The 21,805-nt window shown below is 46.7% G+C and overlaps 1 protein-coding gene and 1 long non-coding RNA gene across 5 annotated transcripts in view; one reads left to right on the top strand and one right to left on the bottom strand.

The window, feature by feature from the left end:
* Nucleotides 1-16,501, bottom strand: part of LOC135362758 (uncharacterized) — a 73,412-nt gene extending 56,911 nt beyond the window's left edge. The window contains exons 1-2 of the long non-coding RNA XR_010407878.1: nucleotides 16,320-16,501; nucleotides 15,473-15,549 (exon numbers count right to left, since the gene is read on the bottom strand). This is a non-coding gene — a long non-coding RNA (uncharacterized LOC135362758). The remainder of the gene's footprint in view (nucleotides 1-15,472; nucleotides 15,550-16,319) is intronic.
* A 154-nt stretch (nucleotides 16,502-16,655) lies between these two features.
* The window catches only part of PTPN3 (protein tyrosine phosphatase non-receptor type 3), a 106,532-nt gene continuing 101,382 nt past the window's right edge, over nucleotides 16,656-21,805 (top strand). For 2 of the 4 annotated variants that reach the window (XM_064580025.1, XM_045882877.3), the window contains exon 1: nucleotides 16,656-16,786. The gene's annotated coding sequence lies outside the window, so the exon portion shown is untranslated. The remainder of the gene's footprint in view (nucleotides 16,787-21,805) is intronic. The other 2 variants (XM_064580026.1, XM_064580027.1) reach the window with 2 other exon arrangements.

The raw sequence follows: 21,805 nt of genomic DNA, 5'->3' as shown, positions 1-21,805 counted from the left end.
TGTGGGGGTTCAGCTGCCTATGAAACATACATTTAGAGGCTCCTGAAGCCCCCGGCCAATCTACATGACCCAATGGGAACTTATCTTCCATCCCACCCCCACCCCCAAGTCTCCCAACCTCAATGAGAGGTATCATCATTCAGCCTGTGTTTAAGCAACAATCTAGGAGCCATCTCAACACCACTCCCTCCAAGTGCCAAATACCAGGTACTTGGTCCATCCACTCAACCTCCTAACTCTCCCTTTCTCTCACTCTCTAGGTTTCTAGCAACACTTCAGATCATCTAAATTTTCCCCCTGTATTACTGTAATGACCTAACAAGTTCCCTTGTTCCTTCTCAAGCCACTATTGTCAGAGGGATCTTTTAAAAATGCAAAATCTAAACATATCACTCCCCTGCTTAAAATCTCCAATGCTCCCCAGTGTCCTCAGGGCCTAGTCCGGACTCCTCACTGTAGCACACAAGGCTCTTCACACCTGGCCAGGTCTGAGTTTCTACCTCATTTCCCACCACTTCCCACACCCTCCTCACCCCACACACCCTCATCATAGATTTTAAGTTCATGCACTTGCTCCACCTTCTTCCCAGAATGTTCTCCCCCTTTTCTACCTGGTCATTTCCTCCTTGTCAATCAAAACTCCAGTGTCATCTTATCCTTGAAGTCTTTTCTGAGCCACCAAGCTGGATTAGTCTGCACTCCTTTAGTATCTTGTTCTCATTTCTCTGGTAGATTTTATATCTCACCACGTTGGAATAGCCTATTTATCTCTTCTATTAATCTGTGATCTCTACAAGGACAAGATCAGCCATGCCTAATTTGCCTGTATATTTCAGGGCCTAACAGAATGTCTTCCTTTTACCAATTGTGGGGGAGGGAGGTTGGATTAGACAGATAAGCTGAATTAACAATAGCCTCTTGCATGGAAAAAGATCTCCTGAGAGAAGACCTAGAGCAGACTGCTTCATTAAATTCACTAATTTTGCCCAGAGTTTCATCTGGTTTCACAGCTAGTAGAGTATACCAGGCACTACACCGGGTCTGTGTCAATATCTCTTCCCTCAGGGACCTGTGATAGTAGAGGAGAAACGTCTTCCTTAGGCTCATTCAGGTTGCAAGGAAAAGACATACTCAGTTTCTTAGGTGCTGATGTAAATGGCTTGATTAAAATATTCCTTACATGGAAGGGTTTCCTGTACAGAAGTAAGGAAGTATGAGAGCCGCCCCCCCACCAGTAGCAGCCCAGGTCCTCTGGAGCAGCACCCCCAATACAGGGACGTCAAAAAGATCTCATGGAGGATAGACTCCATCAGCTGTTGCCCCAATAACGCTAACTTACAAACCACCTCCAAACCCCAGCATCTTAAAACAACCACCATTCCTTCACAGTTTGGTTCTACTTCATATTTTTCTCATTCTTCTGGGACGAGCAACCTACCTGGGGCAGCCTTTTTATGGCAGAAGAAGTGCAAGAAGGACAAGCTTAACCATGCAAACACATTTCAAGCCTCTAGTTGTGTAACATCTGCTAACATCCCATTGGCCAAAGCAAGTCACATGGCCAAGCCCAGAGTTGAGCAGGGAGACGTCCATCTACTTCTCGTGTAAGGAACTTCAAGGTTACATGGCAAAGAGCATGGATGCAGAGAGGAGGGAAGAAATGGGGCCAACGCAATCTACACTATCTTGTTTTTCAGACTAGAGGTCATCTTAAAAGTAGATATCAGTGACTCCATTTCTTTGTCTCTTCACATATAAGCTCCATAAAATCAAAGACTTCATGCTATCCCCAGAACCTAGGATAGAGCATGGCATATAGCTGGTGCTAATCAATATTTGATGAACAAATGAATGCTTCTTGCTGCCTTCTCCTTACATTCTCACTTCCCAGGAGATGCCTTCTGATCAGATAGATTTGTTACCATCAAATTCCCTGCAAACTAAGGAGTTTAGACTTTTCCAGTATGTAGTAGGCCACGGTGAAACATTGTATATTTTTAAGCAGGGGAGTAACTTGTTCAAATCTGTGCTTTAGCAAGATGAACCTGTTATCAGTATTCCAAGAAAAAAGTGAGAGGAAGCTGGGATACCAATTGGGAGGCTATCTGCAAGAAAGACAAGGAGTTCCTGCGACAGAAAGCAAAGCTTGGGAAGGATGTGAGAAACATGGGGGTAGAATAGAGAGAACAATTCATTTTCTTGAATGGCAAGAGAGAGCGAGTGCTTGGAGCTTGGAGCCCAATGGACAAGGAGTAGGGTTGTAGGCTGGAGCTGATCTGTTAGTTCGGAACTTGTTGGATGTGAAGTGCTTCTGGACATCCAGCTGGATGTAGCTAGTAGAAACCAACAATTCAGAACTGGCCTTCAGAAGAGATTTCTCATTAATACCTTAATTTTTCATTTATATCAAATACTACATTTATATATAATACCCACTTAGGCAAACTCTCCTAAACCTCCTGGATACCCCCACCAGTTAAAGATCAGGCAAGCAACTTGTTGCAAGTTGTTTGGTTTTCATAAGTCTCTGCACGGAGGCATGAAGAGCAAAGGACAACAGCAGGAAATCAGAGTCCGAGAGACACAATTGGCCACAGCTAGGCATGAGCACTTTTCTTTCCCTAGAAGTTAAGACCCCACCAAGGACAGTCCTGGACTTTCATGCAATCAACAACTATTTACTATTCCCTTCTCTGTGCCAGGCAGTGTTCAGGGCCAGAGGCACAGGGATGAATAAGGAAAAGTGATCTAGGTGAGTGCAACCAAGTGATACAGGATCTTGGACAAATGTTCAATGGGGGTTTGAGACAGAGGCTGGTCAATTCTGACTACAGGCTGGAAGACAGTAACAGACATCAAAGGTTCAGGAAAGGTTCAGGTGGATGGGCATGGACAATAATAAAGAACATTCCAGAAGTAGTGCCCAGCGTGAGCCAGGGCTTGTGACAGAGGTGAGCCAGCATGCTGCATTAGTGTTCCAGAAGGGCTGGCATGTGGGGGCAGGAGGGTGTGGAGGAGAGGGGTCAAGAGAGACCAAGATGCTGCAGGGCTCAGATGACACATGGCTTTGAACACCATGTGAAGGAATTCAAAATGCAACCAGGGTTTCCTGTCCCTGACACTTCACATCAAGATCCCAAAGGTCTGGCTCTCCCTTTGTTAGGAGAACACGCTAACTCATAATGAATCTGATTGCTTATCTAAAAGTCGATAAAAATACTTTAATCCCTTGCATGACATGTTTATGATTAAAGGCTTAAAAATCACGTGAACGGCGTGCTCAGTTTCAAAGTGCTGTCATGCACCTCACCTCATTTTAGTCCTCACGGCACTTGAGAGACAGGTGTTACCAACATCTGATTGATAGATGAGACATTTAGGCTTAGAAAGAGTCCCTAACAAATACTTCTCACAGTCATCATGAAAACTTTTTTTTTTTAAGCCATAAAGATTAGTGTGAGAATATCTAATTGAGAGGGTGTGTGTTCTCTGTTCTCAGGAATGAGAAAAGTGTGTTCGGTGGCCAAATGACTTTTGGAGAATTGTGTTGGTTGGGCCAGCAGTTTCCAAATACCCTTAAGCTCGTGTGGACCAGCTGCATCCCATTGACCCAGGAGTTTCTTAATAATACAACATAAATTTTCACTTCCAGTGATTTTCAGATTTGGTAGGTCAGGAGTGAGGACCAGAAACTAATATCATGAACGAGCTCCCCAGATGATTCTGATGCACAAGACAACTAGAAAATTGATCAGTTGGCTTCTTTTGGTTGCAGATAATTTGAGGCCCTGATGATGAAAGTGTGTCCCAGAGGCCACCTGCCACGGGTCCACTCAGTGGCTTAAAAATGATGTAGTCTCCTGGACCCAACCCAGACCTACCAAATCAGAGTCTCCAGAGGTGGGGCCCTGGAATCTATTGATTTTATTTTATTTTATTTTTTATTTTAAGAGAGAGAGCTGGGGCGGGGGGGGGGGGGGCAGAGGGAGGGAGAGAGAGAATCTTAAGCAGGTCCCATGCCCAGCATGGAGCCCGACACAGGGCTCCATCTCACAACCCTAAAATCATGACCTGATCAGGAGTCAGACACCTAACCAACTGAGCCACCCAGGCGCCCCTGGAATCTATATTTTAAACAAGCTCCCAAGATCTGCTTGTTGACTTACTTAACACATATCTCCTAAGGTCTTGCTATGTGATAGACACTGTTTCGTGGGGGTGTAATGGTGAACAAGACCCACAGCATCCCTCTTCTAAAGACACTTGTATTTTGGCTCAGCCTTTTGAATGCTAGGGTTTGGTAACAACACATACTTTAAAATAACACAGGTTGCTGTAAGACCATAAGGATCAATAGAGAAGATGGAAATCTCAAAGAACCCTAGAACAGACACTCCACCGGGCCCAGGCGAGCCAGGAAGAAATGCAGTTTGGAAATGGAAGGATGCAAGGTGGACCTCAGTAACAGGACTCCCTGTTGTGGTTGTCCCAGTTATCCAGTGCTGGTCACAAACCACTCCCAAGACAATGGCTCAAAACGACCATTTTTTTTAAATATCTCATCATTCAATGTGTTGGCTAAATGGTTCTTTTACTGGTCTTCTCTGGGTTCAGCTGAGACAAGCCTGCCATGGCTGGGTGTCTCTCCTATCTCTTCTCCATCCCGGGCTCCTCACGTCGTCATGGTCTCAGGGTTCTGAGAGGGCCAGTCCTCATATGCAAGTGTCTATTAAACATCTGTTTGTGTCCTGTTCCCTGATGTCCCATCGACCAAATCAAGTCTCTCTGGTTGAGCCTCAGTGTGGGAGGGGACTTCACAGGGGTGTGGATACCAGGAAGTCAGTTTTGTGCAAGTAATTTGTGTAACATTCAACCACAGTTACTCTGGCTGTCTCTTGATCTTGGGCTTTCTTTGTGTGTCTTCACATTTTTTTCTGCCGTGTCCTCCAGTTGAAATTACTCCAGGAAGGAATCCAATTGATCTTACTAAGCACTTCCAAGGCTCATGGGCCTCCTAACTCTAGGACTCAGAAGGACTCCCAGCAGGGCTGGTATAAAGGAGATGAGGTGACCATGGGTATCATAGGTACCACAGTTAAACCTCCCACGGAAGAGTCATGAAATTCCTGTGGTCACTGCTACAGTCACCCGGATATAAAAATATCTTCCCATACGATTATCTGGGAGCAAAATTTTGTGTTTGTATTGGTTACATAGATTTTTTAAAAATATTTCCTTATTTTTGAAGTGCTATTCATCTGTTGTGGAAGATTTGAAAAATATGAAGAAAATCACCACTTGTTATAAACTGAATGTGTCCCCCAAAATGTCTATGTTGAAACCTAATCCCTAATGCATTTGGAGGTGGGGCCTGGGGCAGGTGATTAGCTCATGAGCGTGGAGCCCTCATGAATGGGATCAGTGGCCTTATAAAAGAGACCCCAGGTAGACGAACCATGAGAGATGAAGGACTCTGAAAAACAAACTGAGGGTTCTAGAGGGGAGGGGGGTGGGAGGATGGGTTAGCCTGGTGGTGGGTATTGAGGAGGGCACATTCTGCATGGAGCACTGGGTGTTATGCACAAACAATGAATCATGGAACACTACATCTAAAACTAATGATGTAATGTATGGGGATTAACATAAGAATAAAAAAATAATAATAATAAAAAAAAGAGAGAGACCCCAGAGAGTTCCCTCACCCCATTCCATCATGTGAGAACCAGGTAAGAAGACAGCTGTCTATAAACCTTGGAAGCACATCCTCACCTGACACTGAATCTACCAACGCCTTGATTTTGGAATTCCCAGCCTCCAGAACTGTAAGAAATAAATGTTTGTTGTTTATAGGCCATCTAGTGTATGGCATTTTGTTATAGCAGGTGAACAAACTAAGACACTGGTCATATCATTATCTAGAAATAATTACTCTTAACATTTTACTGTACTTTCTTCTGGACTTTCTATGTTCATAAATGTGTTTTCCTTTACAAAGTTATGCTACGAATACAGCTTTTATCTTATTCTCTTTATCTAAACTATATCACTAGCATTTTCCCAGGTCATTTCAAACTCTTTGTAAAATAATTCTAAGAGACGATAATCTGTGGGACATCGGGTTATATATTTATTCAGTCCCTTATTTCATCTTTTTTAGCAATTATCAACAGTGCTACAGTGCTACAATAATCCATTTAATAATCCATTTCTGCTCATAAGCCTTAATCTGCATTTAGATTTACATTTATCTGCATTTTGAGTAGATCGGGTCCACATTTTTTCCTTATATAGCACAGTTTTCAAGATCACTTCAGTGTTTCTTAATAAATAGCGAAAGAGATCTTTTTCCTCCTGAATGGGACGGACACTCTCCTCCACTCCATATGCCAAGGCTGGCTTTTGCAGAATAGGCCCACTTCCTCTTACTCTACAGTCCTTGTCTATTCTCATTTCCGTGTGGGTGCACAGGATAGCCAGGCTGGGTTGGCTTTTCAATGACGTCACCAGAACCAGAGACAGAGCTGCACATGTTCCCACGGTCACCTCTTTATCCAAACCATGGAAAACTGACTTTATTTTTTTCATAACTGGCACAGGCTATGTTTGGGTCAGGAACCCAACATTAACTACAAAGACTGACCTCAACCCAGGGAACTTGAGAAGAAACTAGATAACACTGTTGGGAAATTGTTCTCTCATGTGAATTGGCATTTGAAATATGTACTAGTATTATGTACATTTTTTTATGCCAATGAACCAAGCGTAATGGAAAATAATATGCTGGCCTAAGTTAAGTCAAGGGACTTGGACTGACTGAAACATATCAATAAGGCAATCCAATTTCAACTAATTTGGTCACTCATCACACTCTTATTAGGTGCCAGATTCTATCTAGGTTCCCAACATAAAAAGAAATGATATGAGTTCACAGTGAGGGCAGCAGGCTTGCTCAATTGTATATGACGTGTTAAGCATAAATCTAGTGGAATCTAAATGCAGAAGGAGGGGCTCCTGGGTCTGCCTATGCAGTCAGAGAAAGCTGGTTACTCAGACTGTATAAGACTGAGAGAGAAATGAGGACTGCCCTCGATGCTTTGGACCCTATAATGTAAGGATAAAATATTATCATGGGTGCTGACAAAATTGGGGCAGCTTCCCAAGGTTGAGACTGTACATGATTCTAGATTACAATGAAATTGAAACCACAAGACACCAAGAAGGTTTCAGCCCCCTTCTATTCCTCGGTAATTTCTATGATGGATTTTATTCACCCTGCCGTTCCTGGTCCTCCTGCCTAAAGATGAAGGTCACAGGCCCCAGAGCTGGTTTGGAATTAGCTCACTCAGCAACACAGGCAGACAACAAAGGGGTGTGTCCTTGACCTATAGACCTTCCACCAGCACAACTAGGTGACTCCCAGGTGTAGAGAGGCATGGGCAATGTCCTAATTCCTTTAATTGTTTCACATAGAAATTGAGAGTGCCTAGTGACATCTAATCACAGATTAATTATACCTTATTTGGGACACCACTGCTCATGTTTCTCCCTTAGCTTATCTCCTATATTTTCTTATACTCCCTGTGTATCTACATCTGTCTGTATCTCTTTTCTGTCTATTGGTCAATTAATTATTAAGCTCGCAAGCAGAATTCCAGAAAGAACTCCAGAAGGACTTTAGATACAACCTAACTTCTTGCTCACTGCAGAAAGTTAGGCAATTTTTTGAGAAGAGGCTTACGGCCCTTTGCATACCCTGCTCAGAAATAATAGTCACAGCCTACATGGCATCATGGCATCATGACCCCATTCAGGGGATTTTTCCAAGAGCCTTCCAAAAGGGGCATGTACATTAATAACTACATGGGAGTCAGTATGCGATGAGAAGCATGAAAGAACAGACCAAATCCACAGGGGCGAGGGGATTAGACTGCTCATAACCAGTTGGGATAATCTAGGAAGAGGTAGCTTGTCAGATGGGCTTTAAAGGATGGATAGGATTTCAAAGGCAGCAATGGTCGAATGATGTTTTAGGAGGTTGACGTGGGTACCTTCATTCTTCAAGAGGAGGCAAGAAAGAGATTTGTGCCAGTGGTTGGGCTGCATGACCGCAGATGGGCAAGGTGGCTGCAACAAAGACCAAACTGAGAGAAGCCCAAGAAGACAAAGAAATGGACAGAGAGTAATGTTTTCTGATATAATAGCTGGAGAACTTCACCCTGGAACATGGAATGTTGGATGGAGAACAGTATCTGGGTAGACCTTGGTGGCTGCCACATGAAGTCGGTCCCTGATCACTGCTCAGGCATGTTGGCAGAAAATCTTATGACTCTCATCAACCCGTACCCTGCATGTGGAGACGGCTTGGGAACTCTGACACCCCTGGCCGAACACAGATTCCTTAAACTTCACATGTGACTCGTGTTTATGGAGGCATAGCTGGACGGTCTGTTTGGACTTCAATGTAGTGACTGTGTCACTGCATGGAAAAAATGAGAGCAACATCCCAGCAGGACGCCAGGGCGCAGTTGAGGAAATCCTGTGGTGTGTCATCCACGCGATACTAGAAGGTCACCAGAGCTCTGGGCAGGATGAACGGTGGCCCCTGTTCTTGAAATGTCACCAGGGATTGGAAGCACGGTTTTCTTTTGGGCCCAGATCAGGTTTCCAGTGTCTCAAGAATGGAACGGTCAGCCAAGCTAGAACAGATGTCAGATGATTGTCTTTCCATGGGGCTGTGACTTCCATTCAGGGCGTGGGTAGCTGAAGTGCTCCGTCTGACTTCCCAGCCATTTTCTTACCAGCTGTGTCAGGAAAGCATCACTCTTGATCTCGAGACCACTGAAGTGATTTTTCTTACTCCTTTATCCTCATCTGAAGCTCTCTTTCTGTTCTATCCTTCAGTCACATGCATTGCCAGTAGGAGTAAGAGCCCTTGACCTACGGCTGTTTTTTTCAAGCAAGCTACACTGTGTTGTGCCCTGGTCATAGTTACAGCCTTGATTTGTTAAAACCTGGGCTTTGTACTTGGTCAGTAAAATTTAGAGGGAGCCAAAATGTAAAACAAGGTAGTTTTAAAAAAAAAAAATGATGCATATATCATTATGCTTTTTCCCCACAAAGAATGTACTTTTAAATAGGTTATACATCACATGGTACATAAGTCAGAAGATACAAAAGGGTTTATGGTAAAAGGTAAACACTCATCCCTCCCCTGCCCCCACTTATCCAATTCCTCTTCAGGAGGTAATGACCTTCTCAGTTTCAGGTTTGTGTGTACTCTACACACTCCAATGTGTTTATTTTAGTGTCTACTTCTCTTAGCAAACATCACCACCACTGTGACTATCCCCATTACCACCTCCTCTCCAATCACATGGTTAGCTTCCCCCTGGCCCTAGGAGAGCATGGTCAGGTGGATGGAGTCAGAGATCCAAGGTCAAGAACAGAAAGCCGAAAGCCTGATAACTCTCTACGAGGGGTCGCTATTTGACTGCAGGGGATGGCCTCTCTCCATCTCCTGTCCCCTCCCCTTCTACCCCTTTAAATGGTTAAGAAGCTGATGCTGTGGCCCTTGGCCCCATCCATTTAAGCATCAGTGATACCTACAAGACCATGATTATCTCTTGGTAAAATTTCCCATCCTCTTAGTTTATCAGACTAGGTTCTTAGAGTACATATATTGGAGGCTACAGGGCAGAAGTTATAAAACTTGAGTGTACATAAGATTCTTTTAAGATTTTATTTCTTTATTTGAGAGAGAGAGATCAAACGCTCATATGGCGGGAGGGGCAGAGGGAGAGGGAGAAGCAGTCTCCCCGCTTAGCAGGGAGCTGGGCTGGATCCCAGGACCCTGAGATCATGACCTGAGCAGAAGACAGATGCTTAATCGACTGAGCCACCCAGGCGCCCCTTTATAGTTAATTATAAAATGCAGGTTCTTGGGGTCCGCAGGCAGAACCAGAAGGTCTGAGCTGAGGCCAGAGGGCTGCTTTTACAAAAGGACTCCTTCTCTCAAGGTGATCTTGATGCGGGGTTCCTGGATCAAAGTTTTAAAAATGCTGCTTTCAGGGCGCCTGGGTGGCTCAGTTGGTTAAGCGACTGCCTTCGGCTCAGGTCATGATCCTGGAGTCCCGGGATCGAGTCCCACATCAGGCTCCCTGCTCAGCAGGGAGTCTGCTTCTCCCTCTGACCCTCCTCCCTCTCATGCTCTCTGTCTCTCATTCTCTTTTTCGCAACTAAATAAAATCTTAAAAAAAAAAAAAATGCTGCTTTCACTCTTTTCCCTGACTCTTTGCCCTAGAATCTTCTATTAGGGTATTCCTTGAATATGTCCTTTATGGTTGCTGATTTTCCGAAGCCATGACCTCCATATGACTATTCTACATTGCCTGGGTATTTTTCTCTCTCTCCTTCTATTGTTGGACATATGAACTTTAAAGGTGTGGTTCGGAGACCTGACAAACCCATTCTCCCTGGGTTTTGTAAGATGACACCACCCATTGCTTAAACACCATCAGCCACAGTTCAGGGTATCAGCTCTCATTCCCTGCATTTCCCATCATTTCTCTTTGTTTCTAAAGCCACAACCTTCTGCTGAGTTTCCAGAACAGGATCTCAAAATCCCTAGACTTACCTTTCCATTTCTTGTGTAGCAGCAAATCCATGTGGTGGTCCATGGGCCTATTATGCTCCTCTGCTCCTCTGGCATATCTACAGTGTGTGCACCAGGAAATTGTTTTTCCAACTCAGGTCTGTGTATCCCTAAGGGTTCACTCAACTGTTCTTGAAGGTCTGAGAACCCTCTGAGGTCACTCATTATGTTATTTTTGCATTTACACGATAATATTAAAAATGTATGCATACTCTGGATCCTATGGCTGACTCCCTTATTACAGAGGCCTGCTACATGATTTCAGTTCCCTTATTTCAATCTGTCAGGTTGCATCTAGTAACCATCTGCAGGGATAGCATTTAACTTTGGAGTGTGTTGAGAAGCACATTTGACAGCCATTACATTGGCTTGGCTTCTGTCTAGCTCACACTGAAAAGCTGAGTCCTTCCTGGGACCCACAGGGGAGGGCCTTCAAGTTCTTGACCCGGTAACTCTTTGGCATCACACAGCTCCACCAACCTCCTTATTCTAGATATGCTTCCTTAAGGGCCTTTGTACCGGCTGTTCTGTCTACCCAGATTCTTCCCCCAGATATAGACATGAGTTAACTCCCTCATCTTCTTCAGGTGTCCTTAAGTATTTGCTTAAGTGACTAAATTTTTCAGTCCTATTTAAAACTGCAACTCCCCACCCACCTCACTCTAGTACCCTTTCTATGAGCCTTACCCCTAGGCTCTTAACATATAATTCACTTGTTTATAATGCTTGTTGTTCATTGTCTGGTTTGCCCGGGTAGAAGGGCCTCATGCCCATGAGAGCAGAAATTGTTGTTTCTTTTGTGCACTTATGTCTCCCAAGCACTTAGAGCAGTTCCCGACACATAGTAGGTGCTTAATAAATATGTGATGAATGAATGAATGAATCTACAACACCGCTCTTGTACCCATGCTAAGTTTGTTCATCAGTTTTACAGACAAAACTCCTTTGGCAGTGATAATTCGCAATGGAAAAACATTTTTCTTTTTTTTTAAGATTTTATTAATTTATTTGTCAGAGAGAAAGAGAGAGAGAGAGCATACAAGCAGGGGGAGCGGCAGGCAGAGGGAGAAGGAGGCTTCCCGCTGAGCAAGGAGCCTGATGCGGGGCTCGATCCCAGGACCCTGGGATCGTGACCTGAGTCAAAGGCAGAGGCTTAACCAGCTGAACCACCCAGGTGTCCTTTTTTTTTTTTTTTTTTTTACGAAGAAAAACATTTTTCAATGGATAAAACTTTAGGCTAAAAATTTGTGTTTCTCCAAGTGAGATCCATGAAGTCCAAGAGTCCTAAGAACACAGGCTGCGGGGATGAACAGGGTCCCAAGTCAGACGAACACCCCTCTACAGGCTCCCAACTAGACCACTGATCAGTTCCTCCCCTCCCTCCCTCCCTCCTGGGCCAGGAGCAGATATTCTGCCATCATCTGTCCATGCTGGACAGGGCAGAGTGGGCTTCACTCTCTGTGAAAGGAACCTCTCCCATTTGTGTATGATTCCAGAGTAGCTGTTTTCCCTCTGTACATCATTTTGTTTAGCTTGCCACCTTTTAAAGTTTGTTCCACTTTTCCTGATAATGAAGGAAACACACCCTAAAATAAGATTTAGGGAACTATAAAGACACAGCAAAGAAATAGATGCCCAAAGACTTGAGGTTCTCCAGATTTATAAAAAATACCTTCCATATCTTGTTTCTCTGCTTGTAAATGCAATGCTCAGATAGAGTCACCATTAATATTTTGGTGCAGTTCTTTCTAGTCTTTTTTCTATGTGTATGTATTAAGTTGAAATACAGGAAGTTGCCAGTGTTCAACCATTATTGCCCCACAAAATGGCAGTTTTATATGGTTTAACTTTGTAATTCAGAGTGGAAGCCATACTATGTATATAATTTTACATCGTATTCTTTTCACTTGTCATTATAACAGCACCACTTGTCCATATATTTGCTGATGCTTCGGCCCTTCAGGAGCTTGCATTAACAGTACAAATAATTGATGAGCATTAGCATCTCAGCTGGGAGCCCTGCCCTGTAAATCACTGAAACAGTCCACATGGTGCCCAGACTTCCTGAGTCTTGATGTGAATGACAATCCTCAGTGATTCTTCCAGGAAACTCTTCCTATAAATGCCCCCAGCCAATTGCCTGTGTATGGTGCTGGGCACCAGATTTTCAGTGCGAATGGCAGCTTCTGGGAATATGCTAATAACTGTGCCCAGTTGCGCATCTCTCATTCCCCTGTACGAATCTGGCCCATTACAAGTGATGCCTTTGGGTTTGTGGCATACTTTCCTCTCCTACAAAATGACCCTCTTTGGCTTTTTGTGTTTCTTGTTGTTTGGTGATTTCTGGGCCAGGAACAGTCTACCAGCACTACTAGAAGAGAGAGCTGGGTTTTTTGGGGTATTTGTTTGTTTGTTTCTGGTTTTGCTTATCAACAGTAGGAGGGCTGCTATTAGGGCCCTGGCTTTCTCTTGGCAAACATCATCAGGACAATTAGCCCTGTATCTTTTCATCACAGCAAAATTCTGAGGAGTCCATGGACCAGGTGGTTCCATTATGTTGTGATTCTGACTCCAAAATGATTATCCAGGGAGAATCATCTATGTCTGGACTGGCCTCATCATCTGAGACTTGGGATAGCCTTACCCCGATGAGGCCTCTACTTGCTCTCGATTTCGCTGGGTTCAACCACACAGACTAAGAAGACTATGTGTCCATCCAAAAGCTTCATTTCCATAAAGTTTGGGAGCTTATGATATAAGATCAACTGTCATTGCTGATAATAACATCATGTCACTCCAGGTGCAACAGCTGAACAGGATGGACTTTAACATTTTGGCTCCAATAAGAAAATAGTAACAGGAGACCAGAACATTTAAAGGCAATCTGCAGCCTACAAACACATCAAAGGGTAGAGAAAATAAGGCAAAAAAAGACACAAAATGAAATGATATGTGGTTTCTCTTCTGATCAATACATGGCAAGCTACTACACAGAGAGGCAGTATTATAAAACCTAATGTCCTGGCTTTGAGGTCAGACCAACTGTGTTCAGTCCTGACCCTATCTCTTACTAGCTGTGAATGGCTCCTAGATTGTTTCTTATGTAAAACTTGAGCTAGAAACACCCAGTCACTGTCCAGATTAAAGACACAATATGTGTAAAATTCAAGCATACTTGAGCTTGATAATAGTAATTATTGTTATTATTATAATTAGACTTTCACAAAACTTCACAAATTTTTAATTTGGTCTTTCAATGTTTATTATTGCAAACACAACAGTGTGACAGTAATAGATAAACTTTGGTTTGGTTTTTTGTTTTTTTTTTTTTAGTAATAAACTTAAAAAGAGAAACCAACCATACTACCCCCCCAAATTAAACTCTTTACATTTTCCCATATTTCCTTCTAGTCTGGGTGAATGTGTAGACTTAATCTTTATGCAGTCTTTTTGTTCCCGGCTCCCCTCCCCCTTAACATTGTATTGTTAGTTTCCCCCTGTTGCAGTATGGTCTAGCTTAGTATAAACTAGTTATTATTCAACAAACATACCATAACCTAACTAATCATTCCACTATCTGTGGACATTCATTTGTTTCCAGTTTGGGGAATATTCTTTCCTTTTGTTCCTGCTTCTGTTATGGTGATGGAATTGCACGATTTTAAAAAGATTTAGGTCTTTTTCCCTTAGGTGTACAGATATTTTTGAGGTCGAATTTAAGAACACTGTTTAAGCTCATGACTGTTGCATGTGGAGAAAGAAAAGATAGTTTCAGCCTAGTTTGTGGTAGAAGGCAAATTGAGACAACTCCAAGAATTCACATGTCCATTAACTCAGGTTTCCTCATATTAGCACTTGGGAAACTGGTTTGCAGATGACAGGTAACTGAGGCAGGCACTCACGAAATGGGTCTTTAAAGTGGATTAAACAGGGCGCCTGGGTGGCTCAGTCGGTTAAGCGGCTGCCTTCGGCTCAGGTCATGGTCCCAGGGTCCTGGGATCGAGCCCCGCATCGGCTCCCCGCTCAGCGGGAAGCCTGCTTTTCCCTCTCCCACTCCCCCCCGCTTGTGTTCCCTCTCTGTCTCTCTCTGTGTGTCAAATAAATAAATAGAATCTTAAAAAAAAAATGGATTAAACATGTTCACGTTTTTTATTTCATTCAGTCCCCACATTCTGCCCAGAGCCAAGTGATGGGTATTCGTACTATCGAAAACACAGTCAGGGTAATGTGCTTGGCGCAGATCACAAAACAGAGAGGGCAGAGAACGCCCTTCACGGACTCTGGATCCCCAGCTTTCTTACTAAGCTTTGAAAAAAAAAAAAAAGCCCCCCAGACCCTCCAGGAGGCGTCGGGAACAAAGCGGGCGCTGAGCGTCCCGCGGGGCTCCGCGGGGGCATCGCCGGCCCCACCAGAAGACTCCTCCTCCCGGGCACTCGGGCCCCGCCCGGCTCCGAGCATGCCCAGTGAACTCCCCGTCCGTCTCAGTGGGGCTGGACCGGCGCCGCGGCGCCAGGTTTTGCGAGCGACCAAAGGGCGGGGCAGGGCTCGGGGCGGGTCCTGTTCCTGGGACTCCTTGACTCCGTCGGAATTCCCCCCGACGCGACGCTCAGGCGGCGCCCGCTGCAGTGGCGCTACCCGGGGACGTGCAACTCGGGGACAGGGACCCAAGTGAGGCACCAGGTGCTGCCGGCGGCCACCGAATGGCCCTGGGCAGGCCAGCCCCCCGGACCTCGGGCATCGTAGTCCAGACCGGACGGTTCCAAACATAAGTCCATCCCTCCATTCACATATTCATTCAACAGATAGTATTTGAGCACTTACTGTGTGGCACGTGCTGCCATACAGGAGCTGGGACACTGCAGTGAAGACAGGCAGGGCTATACAGCTCCAGCAATTCCCTAGGGGAATACACAAGAAGCGAATGAGAGGAAAAGTCACTTGCCGACCTCATCTCCCACTACGCTGTCCTTGCCAAACCCTAACGAGTGTTGCACCTTCGTGTCTTTGCACAAGCTGTTCCCTCTGCGGGGCTGAGTCGCCACCTTCTCGATGTCACTCTCACAGGCTGATCAGCCTACCTCATTGAAAACTCTACTCCCTAGACCTTTGTCTCCTTACCCTGTCCTTTTTCGCTTTTATGACTTATAACCTTTTAATATACTATATAGTTTGCTTATTTACATGTTTATTGTCTCTTGCCTGCCTCTCTTTCCCCAAACTCCACCAGGGGACAGGATTTTTGCCTATTTGTTCACCACGCCTGAAGAACCAAAGTAGATGATCAATAATTACTTGTTGAACGAATGGATAGTGATACACGTGAAGGAAATAAAATGAGGACATGGAGAATGTCCAGGAACAGGGTGTTAATGTAGTAAGGTGCTGAGGCAAGTCCTCTCAGATGAGGACATAGGTACAACGAGAATGAGAAGGTGCCAGCCACGTGAAAAACTGGGCAAAGAAGTCCCACAGAGCAGGAGGGGGGGAAAGGCATGTGCAAATGTCCTGAGGCTGGCCAAGTTCAGCGTTTGGTGGACAGAAAGGTGCTCATGGGGCTGCAGGAAGGCCGATGTCAGTTGAGATGGAAGAGGACAGCAAGAGCACAGATGGGAGGAGGGGGGTAATGGCGGGTAAGAAATTTGGGGAAGGTTTAAGCCGGTAAGCTTACTAGTGGAACGGGATAAGCACTGGACTGAAAGTCGGCAGGACCCCAGCTAGGCAAGACTCGTCCTCATTTCAAAGATTTGTTGAACGCGGTCTGCTGGACATTCCTAAGCATAAAATCACTGAGGGCTCGGCACACAGTAGGTACCCCAAAATGGCGTGGAACGAAAGCCTGCGTGCCCGCGCGAGGGGACTGGGGGCTGCCAGGAGCTCGGCAGCAGAGCCCCGGTGGCCCTGGGCGGCGCGTCCGAGCGCGCCAGACCGGGGCGGAGCAGGGGCGCCCCGCAGGGCGGCCCGGGCGCCCGCCCCCCGCCCGGCGCGCGGGCCCGTCGCGGCCAGCCCGGCCGGCGGGAGCCGCCCGCGGGCGGCACTGGGCATGCTCAGACGGCGGCCAGGTCGCGCCGCGAGCGAGCTTCCGCGCCGCCCGCTCGCGCGACCTACCTGGGCGCCCCGCGGCCCCGGATGCTGCAGGTACGGGCGGGCGCGACCCCAGCGGGCCGAGGCAGGGCGCGGGGCTACCGGGGGCCGGGGGCGCGCTCGGCGCCGCCCCGCCCCCACCCGTCCCCGAGCGCGCGGTGAGCGCGCGGGCGGGCTGGTGGACGCCGCGGCCCCGGGGTCCCGACGCCACGTCGGGGCGGGGAGGGGGCGCCCGGGCCGCGCTCACCTGGCGGGGCCGCGGCGGGAGGGAGCAAGCGGGGCGGGGTGGGGCTCAGCCTCGGGCGGGCGGCCGGGACGCGGTTGCGGCGGCGGGGCGTGGGCGTGGGCGTGCGCTCCGACCCGGGCAGGGGTGGACGTGGCCGGCGACCCCGGAGGGCCCAGCGCCGCGGCGACCCCAGCCCGGGGCGCCGAGGGGCGCACAGCCCGCGGGGGAGCCAACCAAGTGCGGCGGCCAGACCTTCTCGGCTCCCAGGGCGAATCCGCCTCTCGGCTTTCAAAGATGGCATTTCCTGGGCCTGGCACGAACTCCAGCGCCAATAAATCCTCCCCGTTCCGCGGGCGATATGGAATGATTTATCAGGTACCTGCGGTGAGACAGCTGCAGTGGAGGGGAGTGTATGTGAGCACGCCCAGCCCCCCGGAAATTCCCATTTTCAGCAGCCTAAACTTACTGAGAAGTTGCCGTTGCCTTAAAAATTCATGGGAAGTTGAGACAACTTGACACCTGGGTTTTCCGAGCTGATGGAAAGAGCTTGTGACTTGGAAACTGGAGACTCCGTTCAAGTTGGGCTCCCCCTGGCCAGCTGGTGACCTTGGGCGAGTTGTTTAACCTCTCTGATCTTCAATTTCCTCCCCTGCAAACAGCCGGTAATAATGCCCACCTCACTCGGTGGTTGGGTGGATTAAGTGGGATAAATTATGTGGAGGTGTTTGGCTCCGTGCCCGGCACTAAGCAAGGGAGCAGTTGACGTGATGTGAATTTAATTCGTTTAGAGACCCTCGTGGCTCCCATTTGACCAGGAAATTAGAATTACGAAAGCATCTTTAGGGCCTAGTGGCAGAGTGACAGACCCTGTCTTTGTGCCCTGGAGAACTGCAGAAGTCAAGGGCTTTGGAAAAACAATTTAGCCGAATTGTAATCGGAGAGCATCTTAGTTAAAAGCAGTTTTATACATTCAGAAACTCCAGAAGTTGGCAGTTCAGCTTTACTTACAAAAGAGCTGGTTTGCAAGATGATCCATCTTGCAAATGTTTAAAGAGATGATGGAAGTACAGCCTGGTTAGAAGGATTTCTGTTGGAAAAAGCTCCCCTACCCAACTTTCCTGATTGTTCAGATCAGGGTTTCTTAACCTCAGCACTGTTAACATTTGGGGTTGGATCATTTTTTGTTGTGGGGCCTGTTCAAAGCATTGCAACATATTTAGCAGCATCCCTGGTCTTACCCAGTAGATTCCAGTAGCAATCCTTCTTCCTCAGTTGTGCCAACCAAAAATGCCCTCCCCGCCACCCTGACCAAGTGTCCCTTGGGGGGCAAAATATCTCTTCTTCCCCTTTAGAACCACCCTGCTTTCTGTCATTAGCCTACCTGAGTTGTTCAAGAATTTCATGTTATGTTTAACCATCGTATAGCCTTATAGAACTGTGCAGAATGCATCCACATGTATCAGCTCAATTTTTACAACTCTCCCATGAGGCCAGTGTTATTCCCATTTTACAAATGAGAAAATTGAGGTCTTGAACAGCTGATCATACTGCATTGCCCTAGGTGGGATAGAACTCAGGTCTTCTTCCTTGGGCAGGTCTTTTTCTTCTTCATCCAGCTGCCCTTTATTGTATGGAGACTTTGAAATAGATGACTTTCCTGGCGATTAAATCAACATGTAAAGGAGACTGGAAGCTGGAAACCTTTCTGAGATTGACTAGTTGAAAATTAACAATGGTAAGCTATTATCTGACAGTAAGTCATTCTAGTTAAATATTCTAGTTTATAGTAAGCGCCCATAAATCCCACATACACTTAATGGAATACCAATTTGCAGAGAATCAGAGTAGAATAAAACATGCCTAATACTCTGTATTGATCCTGAGTTGTCTCTGGTGACTGGCCATCTCCTAAAACTGGACTCTTATATGCAAATTAGGCATTAGCTGAGGAATGTAAAAGGTCAAGTTACTGAAGGCATTTTCCAAGTGGCTTTCTGTTCAGCAAGCATTTATTGAGCTGCTTCTGTATATCAGATGCAGTGCTGGGTGAGGATGCTGAGTAGACCAGTGGGTCCCAGCAAACCCAGGGTGCCTGGGGGAACATCCCTGCCAGGAAGGGGCAGGTCCTCAGGGACAGCTGGGAGCAGGAGAAAGAATCTAAGTTAACACAGAATCAAATTCAGAATACCTCACTGCTTCACCACTCCTGTTTTGGACCTCTTCTTTCACATTTTTTTCATAGAGAAGAATCCTGGCAGCTTTTATCCTCAGGCTAGTGGCAGGAACCTGGTCAGAGACAAATCTTACCCCTGAAAGAAGTTGGTGTTCCCAGCTGGTAACTGACTTTAGAGGATTGGGACCAACTCCTTGATTGTTGACTGTGAACTGGGAGGGTTCGCATACATTGTTTAATTTCAGTGCTGTTCTTTCTCACTCTTGCAGAAATTGAGCTAGCAAAGGTAGTCTGGGGCCAGCAGCAGGAGGGATGAACTGTGACCTTCTGAACCTTTGGTCCAGGCACAGGAGGAATTCTGTTTTCCAGGATGCACATAATCCACCCACAGGGCTCAGCTTTGGGGATTGGAGGGAGCAAGAAGGCCTGGCCCCCTACCTCCCCGCTGAACCCTCAGGATTTGTGGTAGGGACCTGCGACTTTGACTGTAATCCCGGTACTCCGCTTCCTTCCACCAGACAGCAGTGGTTCCTGGAAAGCAGGGCCAATCCCTCTTCATCCGTTCCCAGGTCTGTTGCAGGGGCTGGAATGCCTAAGGCACTCTGCACTTACCCTGGCCTTGACCTGCTGGTGGAGGCAGGGCAGCCTGCTGGTGTTGCTTCCCAAGCTTGGGCTCTTCTTACCAACTGTATTAGAGATGGGCCAGGATCTGGTCAGTGTCCACGCTGCTCGGGTCTCACAGGTGTCTCCTTTCATCCACCTGAAGGGGGATGAAAGGGAATGCTTTGGTAGGCCCCTGGCTAAAATCTGATCTAGTCATGGGTTCCCAGACCTGGAGATCTTGCAGCTACATAGCTTCTGGTTATGTGTGCCCCTGAAGCTACTTTTGGCCTCCAGGTTAAGACCAGCTGAGAGCACAGATTTCACAGCAAATTCAGACACTTATTGAGCTGTGTGTCAGGCCCTAGGGTTACAAAGGTGAAAGGCCCTTATCTTGGAAGGATGCATGGTGGAATTGGGAAGACAATGACGTGTGTGTGTGTGTTTGTGCGCACACACACACATGCTCTGTATCTACTTACCTGTCTCACAGTTACTTTAAAAGAGGCTAAAGCCAGATGTGAGAGAGACCAGTGGAGGCAGCCATTCATTCTGATGGAGATCAAGGAACACCATAAGGAATAGTCGGCATTTGAATTCAGCCTTAAAGGGAGAAAAAGATGGTATTTGGGGGGCGGACAGAACAGCAGGTGCTAAGGCCCAGAGACCATGTGTATATCAGGAGTGGTGACTCTTCCCCAGGTCTGGCCTCCTGTAGTCAGGGTACTCCCTCATGTCTGTAAGGGGCCCCAGCCTCACTCAAGCCAGGGGTAAGTGCCCATTCTCCTTGTTCTCCCCAGCTAGAAGTGATGCCTTTGGGTTCTCTTCGAGGCGTGAGCCCCTTCTGCCAGGGATGCCTTTGGTTTTCATTATGAAACACTGTTACGGCACTTACTGTTCTGAGTGCTTTCTAAATATTAACTCATTGACCTAAACCTTGGAGCAACCCTCTGGCCGTGCTTTCTACCTGGGTACCAGCAGCTTGCTGGGTAGGTGGGGGCAGAGCTCATCTAACCAGTCTGTGTCCCTCTGTGGGTGATGCTGTGATCATGGGACGGCTTCTTCTGGCTGTGGTTTATACCAGTGTGCCAGGAAACAGCTGAGTTGGAGTTGGGATGGAGTACCGGCTGCCATGACCCTCTTTCCATCAGGGGGCCAGAAAGGTTCCGGTGACTACATTTTCTGAACCAAAGACTGGGATCTGTTGTCGGAGAAAGAATGTTTGTGCTACTGCTTCGTGTAAGAGGAGGGCCTGGGAGGTGTTGTTTGGATACTGAGAGAGTGGAATTTTTGAGACAGTTTGATGCTTTATGTGGAAAGTTAGGACAGAGGATTTGAAATGGGGATAGTCCTGGAAAATTCAGGTCCCATGATTTACCGTCAGGATACACAAGGTTTTAGTAAATATTTAAAGTGATGTGTAGTTTGGAGTGGATTTTCGGTACTAAACCCCTTGGTGCCTCAAAAGGGTATAAATAGTACTGTCTAGTCCCAGAATCTTGTAAATTCCTACCAGCCCCACATTACTGATAGGGTGAAAAAAACTGAGGCTCAGAGATGGAGTGACCACCCGAAAGGCACGTTGCTCATAAGCCGATGTGAGAGCCAAGATGCGAACCCAAGTCTTTTTCCTGGACAAGTCATTTAAGTGTAAAATGAGGATAATAATGGAACCTGTTTCCTCTAAATGGACTATTTTAAAGGAGCTAATGAATGAAAACCCACTAGGACAGAACTTGGCACAGCAAAGGGTCCCCTCCCTTTGTGGTCAGGCCGCTGACCCTCCAGACAAATTTCTTTTTATTGTTCAATGCCAAGAGTCACTGTGGGTGAGTAATGGCCCACTCCGAGGCCCACTATGGGGCCTAGCTCTCAGAGCTAAAGGGACGTTCCAAGGGGCAGGATCCAGGACCAGAAAAGGGCCATGGCCAGCTGGATGCTGTGGGATGGAAGGCACTGGGCTGACTTTGGGAGTGGAGTGTGAAGACCTGACCCCCAAGCACCTTGCTTCCCTAAGGTGGAGTCAGCCTCAATCTAGACCCGGGGTGCTTGTGAGCGAAGCAGCGACCAGCTC

Source organism: Mirounga angustirostris, unplaced genomic scaffold (assembly GCF_029215605.1).
Source record: "Mirounga angustirostris isolate CCGP_5_RB_7025 unplaced genomic scaffold, mMirAng1.0.hap1 SCAF_15, whole genome shotgun sequence".
NCBI lineage: Eukaryota > Metazoa > Chordata > Mammalia > Carnivora > Phocidae > Mirounga > Mirounga angustirostris.
Note: the sequence above shows the minus strand (reverse complement) of the source record. Positions and strands in the feature narration are given on the sequence as shown.